Source organism: Elephantulus edwardii, unplaced genomic scaffold, assembly GCF_000299155.1.
Source record: "Elephantulus edwardii isolate Elephantulus edwardi_28Jun2011 unplaced genomic scaffold, EleEdw1.0 scaffold00444, whole genome shotgun sequence".
Taxonomy (NCBI): domain Eukaryota; kingdom Metazoa; phylum Chordata; class Mammalia; order Macroscelidea; family Macroscelididae; genus Elephantulus; species Elephantulus edwardii.
This window is the reverse complement of record NW_006400194.1, coordinates 618,221-632,283: the sequence shown is the minus strand read 5'-3', so window position 1 is coordinate 632,283 and position 14,063 is coordinate 618,221.

The following is a 14,063-nucleotide window of genomic DNA, read 5'->3' as shown; positions in this document are numbered from 1 at the left end:
CCTTTTCCAAGAAAATTGCAAAACATTACTACAAGAAACAAAAAGAGATCTTGAAAAGTGGACAAATATCCCTTGCTCATGGATAGGAAGACTCAATGTTGTGAAAATGGCAATACTACCAAAAGCAATCTGCTAGTCTTTTTATCGTGATTGGTGCATTTATTACATTTACACTAAGCGTGATTAGTGATAGGCCAGGTTTTATCGTTGCCATTTTTCTGGGGTTTTTTTGTTGTTTTTTGTTACAATGGCCCATCCACTTTTGTTTCGTGTCTCTTTGTGAAGGACTTTCCTTAAAATTCTTTTAGATTTGGTCTTGTTTCCACAAATTCCTTATGTTCTTTTTATTTTTCTGCAAAGTTGTGATTTCTCTTTCATATTTGATGGAGAACTCTGCTGAATACAGGATCCTTGCCTGGAAGTTTTCTTTCAACTTCCTATATATGCCATCCCATTGTCTTTTTGCTCATATGGTTTCTGCTGTAAAATCAGATCTTAATTTTATTGATTTTACTTTGTAGGTGACTCTTTGTTTTTCTAATGCTGCTTTTAATGCTCTGTCTTTATCTTTTATTTTGGAAACTTTGACTATGATATGTCTTGATATTTTTCTCTTTGGGTCTAGTATATTTGGTGTTTGCTGAGCTTTTTTAACGCAGATTTCCTCTTTCTTCATAATAATGGAAGTTTTCTTCTAGTACCTCTTCCACAATTTTTTCAAAGATTTCCCTGTCCTTCTCGTATTCTGAAATCCCTGCCATACATATGTTGTTTCTTTTGATGTTATCCCATATGATTCTAATGTTTTCTTCATTTTATGTCTCATCTCTGATTTTTCTTCTAAGATATATCCATTGAGGTTTTTATCTTCCAGCTCACTGAGTCTTTGCTCCATATTTCCTGTTTTACATTTTTGTCCCTCCAGCATGTTGGGCAATTCTGCCATTTCAGTCTTAATATTCTGGATTGCATTTTCATGTATTTCTGTTATTTACTGTAGTGTGTTGGTCTACCCTTTCTATCTTGTCATGTTTTATTGTTTTTTTAAAAAAAAATTCTTGTACCTCTTTATCTTCAGTTTAAATTCTTTCTTTCATCTTTTGCATTTTCTTCCGTAGTTTTGCAAGTTCCTCCTTATTAACCTACTTCTTCTGGCTCCATTTCTCTGGAATGTTTGCTTTCTAGTTGTTTCCATTGTTTCTTCCATCATTTGCACCTTTCCCCATAGCTGTTCAAATAACTCCTCATCAATACATTTCTTCTAATTCTCTACCTCTAGGGTATTATCTTTTTTTTTTTTTGTATTCTCTTTATATGCGGCTTCCATTGTTTCTTCCACCATTGTACTTTCTTTAGTAGCTGTCAAATGTCTGCATACCAACATATATAATCTCCCTTCTTTATTCTGGAGTATTCATATGGTCTGAAATATTATCTTGTTTTTTTAGAAGCTTAATTTGGGGTCTTTTTCAGTGTTTGAAGCTAGCTGCTGCTTTCTCCACATTATGTGAAGTTTTTCTTGATAAGTGTTAGGCTGTTTCTATGCATACATTTTCAATAATCTTCATATTTATAACATTATTGATTAGTTATCACATTTAAATGTTAAATCTATGGGGTGGATGGAGGGGAGTGCAAAAAAAAAAAAAAATCTATGGGGTGAGCCACTCACTCTGCTGAAGGACCTTTCTGGGAAATTTGTATTTTGTCAGTCCTTCAGGTTTTCTGTTCTGCACAGCAGCCATTCAGGAATCTCACCTTAATGTAGTGCCCTGTTCCAAATTCTATCATCCTCCTTTGTCTCTGGAGTGGCTGAGTGGTATGAGACCAGATGCTCTTCTCAAGCACTTTGTTTAGGGGAGTTTCAAGTCAGCTCTCTCTTTTTCAGTTCAATGTGCTAGTGGAGAAAACTGAGAAAGTCTTCCCTCTGCTTGTGACTTTGTGTCTCAAATACTGTTATTCTCTCATTGCTGTTTTGATTTGCATCTCTCTGATAGCTAGTGACCTTGAACATATCATTGTGTATTATTTCTTGGCTACCTGAATGTTTTTCTTGGTGAAGTGCCTCTTCATGTCCTTTGCTCATTTTATAATTGAATTGTTTCTTTTTTTTGTTTGTTTGGTTTTGTGGTGCTAGAGATTTTTAGAAAATTTAAGACATGAGTTGTTTGTCAGATGTGTAATATCCAAATAATTTTTTCCAAGTCTATAGGGTCGCTTTTTAAACTCTTTGGGACAAGTCATTTGATGCACATAAGGATTTAACTTTTAGAAGATTTCAATAATCCTGCTTGTCCTTTGTTGATTGTGTTTCATATATATATTTGTGTCATAGATTAGGGCTAACTTTTGCCTTGACTTTCTCTTGATAATCTTTACAGTTTAGGGTTTTTTTTCCCTATAATTATATTTTATTAATTTTCATAAACATTTACAGAGATTTTGGGTTTCCATTCATTCATTGTTGCACTATTCTCTCTACCCTCCTCCCAGTTTGTTCTTGTCCAAATGCCACAGTGCTTGACAAAGCCAGTTCTGATTAATCTTCTTTGTCAGTGTGTCCTTTGCCATTCCTTATCACTCCTCCCTGAGAGAGACTTCACCCTGAGTCATAAGGAAAATGGGATGGCGTATTCTCTTAGCTACTTCCTGCTGAAAAGGGACGCTGTGGGTTTCAGGGTGAAGATCTTCTCTCACTACTCTAAAGGGCCCCTTTGGCAGTAGGAAACACATAGACTAATATGGAGATTGATTTTGGAATTTAGATGCACTCTTATTGATTGTGCTTGGCCGTACATGTTCATATCCTTGAAGATGTATCATGGGGGTGTTGCAACCTAGAAGACACAAATTTGACTAACAAGTTATAAGTACATGAGTCAAAAATTATGGAAAAGTAAAAGAGAAGATTCTTTCATTGTTTTACAAACCCTCCCCCAGGTCCCCTTCACCATGTAGCCCTCGCTCTATTCTCCTCTGATGACAGAAATACCTAGTCATATATCTCTTTTAAACAGTTTTCTCCCTCCTCTGTTTCAGTGCAGTATACATTATTGAACCCATCTTACTCAGTCTCTCCCCAACCCCAAGGACAGTCCCATTCTACAACAGTGGCATCATGTAATATTTGTCCTTTTGTGACTGGGATATTTCACTCAGCATAATGTTCTCCAGAGTCAACCATTTTGAATAATATTGCATGAGTTCCTTGTTTTTTAATGCAGCATAGTATTCCATTGTGCGAATATACCACAGCTTCTCTAGCCATTCATTTGTTGATGGGCACTTAGGTTGTTTCCAACTCCTTGCTATTGTGAACAAAGCTGCAATAAACATGGGTGTGCATATATCTGCTTGGATGTCAGCTATGGTCTCTTCAGGGTATATTCCCAGTAGTGGAATTGCTGGGTCAAATGGTATCTCTATTTGCAACTTTTTGAGAAAGCGCCATACTGCTTTCCACAGGGGTTGCACCATTTTAAACTCCCACCAACAGTGAATCAGGGTTCCAGTTTCTCCACATACAGTTTAGGTTTTATGGCTAGATTTTGTATATGATATGAAGTATACGTCTAGCTTAAATTTTCAGCAAATAACAACAGAAACAACTCAATGCCATAAATTTGGCATAGATTAATAACTGGCCTTCTAGTGAGGCTTCAGAAGCTGCAAATCACAAGAGAGGAGATCACCCATCTTTCTCTTGTGAAGTAGCTAATGGATGAGAACCTCTTACCTTTGAATTTGCAGCACAAATCCTTACCTACTAGACAACCAGAGGTACCTACTATGTCTTTGTTATTGCTATTGAGCACCATCAAATCAGAACCAATCCATAGCTGACCCACCAGCAGGTTTTCAGAGGCAGTTAATCGCTCAGGGGGAGATTGACCATCCTTCTCCCTTGGAGCAGCTGGTGGATTCAAACTGTATGCCTTTGGGATTGCAGTGCACCTTCTTAACTCTATTTCTGCAAATAGAAATATAATTTCTAATTTTTTTTATTTATACTAGTTTATTTACCAAATTCAAATACATTGTTTTTCAGACCAGATTATTCCAAGTTCCCTCCCACCTCCGCTCATCAAATTTTACAACCCCATGATTAATTCCCCCCATCCTATCTCTCTGCTTCCACCCTTCCACTCCTCTTGGATCCTCATACTCATTCTACAATAATGTCTTTATACAATATTTGTCCTTGTGGGAACAAGTTAGTTTACTCAGCATAATGCTCTCCACCAAGTTAGGTAATAATTTACAAAAGCATTGATCCTGCATGCTGTGTAGTACTCCATTATATGAATGTAACATAACTTGTCAATCCATTAAATTGTGCTTGGACATCTGGAAGGTTTCCATGTTCTTGTGATGGTGAATAATGCTGCTATGAACATTGGTGTACAAGTCTACATTTGTGCCTCAGTTGTCAACACTATTTGTTAAAGAGACTATCTTTTTTTTAAATTTCCATTCATTCATTGTTGAATTCCATTCATTTTCTCCCTGTCTACCCCCCTTCCCCCAGTTTGCTCTTCTCTTTGAAAAGTAAAAGGAAAATTCCTTCATTTGTACAAAATACACCCCCACCCCCCACCCCAAATCTTTTAACCACTTAGTGGAATTTTCCCCCGTGTTCTCAAAGATCAGTTGCTTATATGTGGTTATTTTTGTTAGGTGCTGTATAATTCATAGTGACCCTGGGAGCAACAAATCTGAACCCTCTCCTGTAATGTGCCATTCTCACACTCTCTGATACACTCAAGCCCATTGCTGCAGTCACTGTCTCATTCCACCTGTTTGAGAACCTTGCTTTCCCTCAATTACTCTTCACCTTTCCAAGCATGACTTCTTTTTCCCAAGGAATAAGCTATTCTAACAAATTGCCCTAAGTATGCGAAATGAAGATTTATCAACTTTGCCTTTAAGGAGCACTCTGGCTGCACCTCCTCAAATGCATATCTATTTGTTTTTTTGCAGTTCAGGTGATATTCAGTACTCTTCTCCAACAACACAGTTCAAAGACATCAATTCTTTCATCATCATTATTCATTGTTCACTCCTCAGATACAAACACCTGAATCAGGTGGACCTTAGTCCTCAAACTGGTCATTGCTATTCAGTAATTTGGGGAGATTCCTGACAACATACTCTCTCAGTGCAATATGACTCCTGATCTGATTGCTGGTACCAAGTGTTTTGTGGATCCAAGTAAGACGACATCATTGACTGTTTCAACCTTTTCTCCATTTATAATGTTGTTGTCTATAGGTCCAGTGGTGAGGATTTTTCTTTTCTTAATGTTGAGATATAATTAATAATGAAGTTTGTGTTTAACCTTCTACAGCAAGTGCTTCAAGTCTTCCTTATTTCGAGTAAGCAATGTTGTGTTATTTGCATAATGAATTTTATTGATGAGTCTTTCTCCAGTCCTGATGTCACATTATTCTTCATAATGTCCAGCTTCTCAAATGATTTTTTTTTTGGGCATACAGATTAAACAGGCATGGAGAAAGGATACAACCCTTTCTTAATTTTTATCCATGCTATATTCCCTTGCTCTTTTATCACAATACCCTTTTGGTCTAGGTATAGGTCTTGCATGAACACAGTAGTGTTCTGGGATTCCCATTTTTCTCAATGTTAGCCATGGTTTGTTATGAACCACAGTCAAAAGCCTCTGCATAGTCAATAAAGCACAAATATACATATATGCATAAATATACATTCATCTGATATTCTTTGCTTTCAGTTAGAATAAACCTGACATCTGCTGTGATATCCCTCTGGCCATGGCCTCTTCTCAATCCAGCTTAAACATCTAGTAGTTCTCTATCTAGTGCTGTTCTAGCCAATTTTTAATGATCTACAGCAGTATTCTGTTTGCATGTCATACTAATGATGTTGTTTGATAATTTCTGTATTCTATTGGACCACCTTTTTTGGGACTGGATCTCTTCCAGGCAATCAGCCAGTCAAAATCCTCCAGACTTCCTGGCATAGATTAGTGAGCACATCCAGGGCTGCAATTGGAGTCTGAAATATGTCAGTTAGTATTCCATTGGTTCCTGGGCCCTTTTTTCCCCCCTTTTTCTTTTTTTGTTAATGTCTTAAGTGCAGCTTGAAATTATTTCCTCATTACTATTGACAATTGATCATACATTGTTGTTGTTGGTGTGTACTATTTAGTCACTTGTGGCTCATAGTGACCCTATGATCATTAGCTCTGAACCCTGCCTTATCTTGAGTCAATCTTATACTTTCAAACAAAGCTAATACCATTTTTTCCAGTCACTGAGTCAATTAATAGCATCCTGTGTCTTCCTCTCCTATGTTGTCCCTTCATCCTTCCAAGCATTAAGTCTCTCTTCAAGGACTGGTCCCTCCTGGACATGTGCCTGAAGTATGTAAGATGGAAGTTCAAAATCTTTGCCTCTAGGGATCATCCGGATTTCACCCTCTCCAGGACAGATCTGTTTGCTCTTCTGGCAGTCCACAGTATGTTCAACACTCTTTTTCGACATTACAACTCAAAGGCATCAATCCTTCTTCTATCATCCTTAGTTATTATTCAGCTCTCAGATGCATAGCAAGTAATTGTGAAGAACATGGCCTGGATCAGGGGCACCTTAGTCTCCAGACTGACTTTGTTGCTCTTCAGTACTCTAGAGAGGTCCTTGACAGCAGACTTTTCCAATGCAAATTGTCTTTTCATTTCCTGACTGCCAGTGCTAAAACTATTGATTATAGAACCAAGGAAGCCAGAGATATCAATAATCTCAATTTCTTCTTCACTATCATGAAGCTGCCATTTGGTCCACTGGTGAGAATCTTTGTTTCTTAATGTTGAGCATCAACCCATATTGAAGACTGCAGCAAATGCCTCATGTCCTCTTCAGTTTGCTCAAGCAAGGTTGTGTCATCTGCATAACTCATGTTGATGAGTCTTTCTCCAATGCTAATGCCACATTCCCCCTTATAAAGTCCAGCCTCTTGAATGATGTGTTCTGTGTGTAGATTGAAAAGACTTAGAGATAGGGATGCATCCCTGACAATGCAGTGTTTCCCTGCTCTGTTCTGACTTCCACTTCCTAGTCCAAGTATAGGTTTCACATGAGCACAATTAAGTGCTCTGGGATCCCATTTCTTCTCAAGGTTAGTTACAATTTGTTGTGATAACACAGTCTAATGTTTTTGCATAGTCAATGAAATACAGATAGAAATTTCTATGGTACTCTCTGCTTTCAGACAAGATCCATCTAACATTTTCTGTGATGTCCCTAGGACCATGGCCTCTTCTAAACCCAGCCTGCACATCTGACAGTTCTCTGCTGATGTATTGTTCCAGTCATTTCTGGATAATCTTCATCAGGATCTTCTTTGCTTGTGGTATTAGTGATATTGTTAGATAATTTCTACACTCTGTCGGGTTGTTGTGGGATGTTGGGGAGGAATGGAGAGCCTGTGACCAGGGCAGATCACCTAAGCTCCAGATAAGTGCAAACCTCCCAACAGCCTTTAATACAGGGTAGAGAAAGCTCCCGTGTTTGGCTATACTGACTTGAGAAAGCTCACCACCTGGGAAGTTGGCTCCCACATCTGTTGAGCTGGGAGTTGTCCACACAAGGCTGAGGTTCTCCTAACTAATCCACATGTCCCACATCTGTAAGCCCACCCTATCCTGTCTTTCTATTTACATGTTTGTATATAAGTACGCTGCATATCCCAATAAAATTGAGCTGAATTGACTCTCTGATCCTCTCCTGGAGTGGTGTATCTCCATCATGCTTACCCCATCAGGGTGTCGCTGTTGAGTTGCTGGTGAACTGACAGCAACATTGGATCACATTTTTTTTTTAGAATGGGAATAAATACAGATCTCTTGCAGTTAGTTGGCCAGGTAGTTGTCATCCAGATTTCTTGGCATAACCTGGTGAGTGCATCCAGAGCAGCACCTGTTTGCTGAAATACTGGTTTTCCATCAATTCCTGGGGCCTTGTTTTTTTGCCAATTTCTTCAGAGCACCTTGACCTTCCTCCTTCACCACCATAGGTTCTTGATCATATGTTGTTTCATAAAATTCTTGTGTCAGCCAATTGTTTTTGGCATAGTGCTTCTGTATACTCCTTCCAACTTCTTTTGATGCTTCTTGGGTCATTAAATATTCTGCCTTGAGCATCCTTAGCAACATGAGGCTTGAATTTGTTCTTCAGTTCCCTCAACTTAAGAAGTGAGTTCAGTAAGTGATGATTTATGTTTTCTTCTCTTTTTATTGTAATTTGAGTGCAACTTTACAGAGTTAATTGGTATTCCACTCACATACATTGTTTTATGGCTTTGATTAAAATTTCCACATTATATAAAAAAAAGTGAGTTTTTATTTTCTGACTCCAGTTCCTTGCATATTTTATTACAATACTTTGATTTCTTGTGCTGTCTTTTTAAATCTTCTGCTCAGCTTCTTAACTTCTTTATTCCTTACCTTTGCTTTGGCTTCTTGTCATTGTAGTGCAATATTCAGCGTCTCTTCTGTCACTCACCTTGATCATTTCTTTCTCTGTCTTTGCAGCGATTTTAAAAATTCTTCATGAATTATTTTCCTGATATCCTCCCACAGCTCATCTGGTCTCTGCTCATTAGTGCTCTAGGCTTTAAATTTTTTCTGGAGACGTCTTTAAATTCTGGTAGAATAGATTTGAGAAACTTTGGTTCTTGTGGATTTGATTTTATTGTCTTTAGCTTCAGTTTGAACTTGCATAAGAGTAGTTGATGGTCTGTTCCACCATCAGTATCTGGCCTAGTTTTCACAGTTGATACTGAGTTTGTCCAGCGATTTCTTATGCAAATGTAGTCATTTTATGTAGACCATCATGTGAATTCCACATGTGTAGTCAGTGTTTATATTTCTTATAAAAAGAGTTTACAATGAATAAGTAATTTTACAGAATTTTACCATTCTGTCTCCAGCCTCATTTTGGTCACAGAGTCCATGCTTTCCGACACTGATTCTTCTTCCCAGTTTCCAACTTTTGCATTTCAATCACCCATTATTATAAACGTTTCTTGGTTGTGTGTTTGATTGGTTTTTAATTGCAGCAGTTGGTAAAAGTCATCTATTTCTTCCTCTTTGGTTCTGGTTGAGAGATAGTGGAATTGTCAGATCTTCCTTGTATGTGTATAGATATTATCCTGTCACTCACAAAACTGTATTTCAAGATTGATCTAGAAATGGCCTTTTTAACTATGAAAGTGATTCCATCCCCACCTTTTCATCTCCAGTAGAGTTGATCATATGACTATCTGATTCAAAATGTCCCATGTCAATTCACTTCATTTCACCAATAGTATGCTAATATTTATGTGTTCCAATTATTCCTTAACAATCTCCAATTTTCCTACATTCATACTTCTCTCATTCCACTTTCCAGTCAGTAATGTCTGTCTCCTTTGTGATTCCTAGTGAGAAGGTTCTCCTTCTAGTGCCATTTCTGCTAGTCTACTCTAAATGTGCTCTGTAGTACATAGGGTTTTCCTGAGGCCCTTTATTTTGGGAGTGGATGGCCAGCCCTTCTCCCTACTCGATCATATAGACTTTCCTGAAATATTTCAGTGTCATTCAGTTCTTCTTTGTGGTATAGTGATTTTGTGTATTCCCTCCATCTTTATGGAGCCTGCTAACCTGTAAGACTTATCTGTCAATGTAATGCAATGGGGGATTGATCTACATATTGTTGAATACTTTGGTTTTTTTAAAATTTTATTAGTTTTAATGAATGTTTATGGAGATTTTGGGTTCTCATTCATTCATTGTTGCACTGTTTTATCTACCCTTCTCCCCAGTTCATTCTTCTCCCGCCCCCAATGTCTGTTTTAATTGTCCAATTGCCACAGTGCTTGTCAAAGCCAGTCTGATTAATCTCCTTTGTCAGTGTGTCCTTTGCCATTCCCTATCACTCCTCCCTGAGAGAAACTTCACCCTGATTCATAAGGAGAAGGGGATGGCGTATTCTCTTAGCTACTTCCTGCTGAAAAGGGACACTGTGGGTTTCAGGGTGAAGATCTTCTCTCACTACTCTAAAGGGCCCCTTTGGCAGTAGGAAACACATAGACTATTATGGAGATTGATTTTAGAATTTAGATGCACTGTTATTAATTGTGCTTAGCCGTACATATGATATGATATCCTTGAAGATGTATCATGGAGGGTTTGCAACCTAGAAGACACAAATTTAACTAACAGAATACTTTGTATCTTAGATATCTGTATTCTTGCTTGTTTATAATTGTTCTAATTAGTACATCACTTGACTGCCAGTTTTCTGTATGGCAGTAACTTATGGGAGCTATTAGTATATCAAATGCCAGATGGGTCAACTACGGTGTACAGTAACGTTTTAGTGGAGCTCCTAGATTAAGATAGACTAGAAAGCAGGATTGGCCATCCACTTCTAAAATTGTTATTGTTGTTAGGTGCCATTGAGTACAACTCATAGTGACTCTATGAACAGTCAACCTGAACCCTGCCCTATTCTGTGCCGTCCTCACCATCTCTGAAACACTCAAGAATATTACTGAAGTCAGCATATCAATCCTTCTCAAAGAGGTCTTTCTTTTCTTTACTGACCTCCTCCTATATTTCCAAGCACAATGTTCCTCTTCCAATAATAGCCTTGCCTAGCTAAGTATGAAAGTAAAAAGGTATGAAAGATGAAGTATGACCAAAATATGAAAGATGAATCTTGGCCATCTTTGCCTTCAGGGAAGAGCACTCCCACTGCACCATCTCCAAGACATATCTGTTTGTTTTCTTAGCAGTCTATATGAACAACCGAGGAACAAAGACAGATACAGTATTAGAAGTATAGCCCATATTGCAATTAAATTAAAATAATGATAAATAGCAACAGATATCCTTTAATAGCTGGAACATGTCCGACTATTGATTCTTCTTCTCTGTTCTTGACTTTTGCATTGTTATTAATATATTTTGATTGCATGTTCAATCGATTTCTGACTGCAAAATTTGATAGAAATCATCCATTTCTTCTTCTTTGGCTCTGGTTGTTGGTGCATATATCTGAATGGTAGTGGTACTCACTCTATTGATTCCTTGTATGCATATGGATATTATCCTGTTGCTAACAATATTGCATTTCAAGCACACCTAGAAATGACTGTTTTTAACTGTGAAAGCCAACCCATTTTTTTCTCATCTTTTTATCTCCGGCATAATAGAACATATGATTGTATGGCTTAAATGTCCCATGCCAGTACATCTAATCTCACCAACTGACATAGGATGCCAATATTTATGTGTTCCGTTTCTTCCTTAACGACATCTAATTTTCCTACATCCATAGTTCTCACATTCCATGTTCCAATCACTAGTGTCTGCTTGCAACTGTTCCTCCTCCTTTGTATTTCCATACTTGAAAGCTCCACCTCAATTGCCCTTTCTGTTAGTCTAAGTGTGTTCTAATGTACATAGAGTATTCAGAGGCTTGCTATTTTGGAAGTAGTCAGAAAATATGGACTTGATGGCAGAAATGAAGCTGAATGCATTTTGTACAATCAAAGGTTTATTCATTTCAAATACATTTTATAAGAAACATAAACACAGGTTATACACATGGATTTCACCTGATGGTATGTATGCATAGGAATCATACTGATTACTTCTGTGCAAAGAACTGAGGGAAAAGCTCAATATTAGCTGTGAAAACTAGGCCAGGTGCTGACTGTGGAACAGACAACCAATTATGCACATGCAAGTTCAAGGTGAAACTAAGGAAAATTTAATCTACAGGAATCAATATATGACCTTGAGTCTATCCCACCTGAATTGCAGAATCATCTCAGGAACTAGGGTTTTAGGCCGTGAATACTAATTAGCAAAGACCATAGGAGTTATGGGAGAATATCATTCAGGAAAAGTACAAAAGGGTCATTACAAAGAGAGAGGAGGAATAAAAGACCAAAATGGATGTCAGAAGAGCCAAGAAGCCAAAACAGAGAGAAGAAATCAAGATATTAAAGAGCTGAACAGAAGATTTCAAAAGGCAGAGCGGGAAGACAAAGTAAAGTATTACAATGAAATGTGCAAGGAGCTAGAGTCAGAAAATCAAAAGGCCCGAGCTTGCTTAGCATCTATTAAGCTCAAGGAACTAAAGAAGAAATTCAAGCCTTAAGTTGCAATACTTAAGAACAGAATATTAAATGATCCAGGAGGTATTAAATGATGATGGAAAGAGTATACAGTGTAATTGTACTGAAAGGAATTGGCAGACACAGAAGAATTTAATGAAATAACATATAAACAAGAGCCTATGGTGATGAAGGAAGAAGTTCAAGCTGCTTTGAAAGAATTGGTAAAAAAATAAGGCCTCAGAAAATGATGGTATACCAGTTGACGTATTTCAACTAACAGATGCTGCCCTAGATGTGCTCACCAAGTTGTGTCAAGAAATCTGGAGGACAACCACCTGGCCAACTGACTGGATGAGATCTGTATTTGTTCCTGTTCCAAATAAAGGTGAAGCAACAGAGTGTGGAAATTATCAAACAATATCATTAATGTCACATGCAAGAAAGAGTCTGCTGAAGATTATCCAAAAATGACTGGAATAGCATATCAACAGAGAACCACTAGAAGTGCCAGCTGGGTATAGAAGGGGTTGTGGGTACTAGAGATATTGTAGCTAATGTTAGATAGATCTTAGCTGAAAGCAGGGAGTACCAGAGGAATGTCTATCTGTGTTTCATTCATTGTGCAAAGGCATTTAACTGTGTGGATCACGACAAACTGTGGCTAACTCTGAGAAGAATGGGAATCATCAGAACAGAACAAGGAAAGACTCCATGGTTTAAAATTGGGAAGGGTGTATGCCAGGGATATGTTCTATCTCCATACCTTTCAATCTATATAAAGAACAGATTATCCGGGTGGTTGTGCTGTATGAGGAACAATGTGGCATCAGGTTTAGAGGAAAAGTCATCAACAATCTGCGTTATGCAGACGACACAACCCTGCTAGCTGAAACTGAGGAGGACCTGAAGTGCTTGCTATGGAAGGTCTAGTACTGTAGCCTTCAATATGGATTGAGGCTCAATATCAAGAAAAAAAGATTCTCACCACTGGGTTAATTGGTAGCTTCATGATAGGTGGTGAAGAGATTGAGATTGTTAACAGCTTTAGTTTGCTTGGCTCCACAATCAACAGCCTGGGCACTAGCAGCCAGGAAATTAAAAGATGTATTGTAATGGGAAAGTCTCCTCTCTGATGTACTGAAGAACAATGATATCAGTCTGGAGACTAAGGTGTGCCTGATACAGGCCATGGTCTTTACAATCACTTGCTATGTGTCAGAGAGCTGGACAAAAGACTCAGGATGACAGGAGGAGAATTGATGCCTTTGAGCTGTGGTGTTGGAGAAGAGTATTGAATATATAACAGACTGCTTAGAAAATGAACAGTTTCATCCTAGAGAGGGTTAAATCAGGATGCTCCTTGGAGGCAATGATTCTGAAGCTTTGTCTGACATATTTTGACATGTTTAAAGGAGGGACCAATACTTAGAGGGGTGTCATGCTTGGGAGGGTGGTGGAACAGTGCAGGAAAGGAAGACCCTCTATGAGGTGGATTGATTCAGTGACTGGGGTAATCAGAGTAGTTGTGTCAGAGACAGTGAGATTGTCACAGGATAGAGCAGGGTTTAGGGTTGTTGTACATAGGGTTGCTATAAGTCGCAGGTGACTTGATGGCACATAACAGCAACAACAAGAAGAACAACAGTTGGAACATGAGATATATAAGTGTGAATGTTGAAAAACTAGAAGTTGTGAAAATTAAGTGAAATACATTCTAGATGTTTGTGAGATGAGATGGATTGGATCTGGGTACTTTGAATCAGACAATCATGTGAGATATATATATATATGTGTGTGTGTGTGTGTGTGTGTGATTATATATATATGTGTGATTATATATGTATACATACATACACACACACACACACACACACACACATATATATATATATATTTGTTGTTGCTGTTATGTGCCG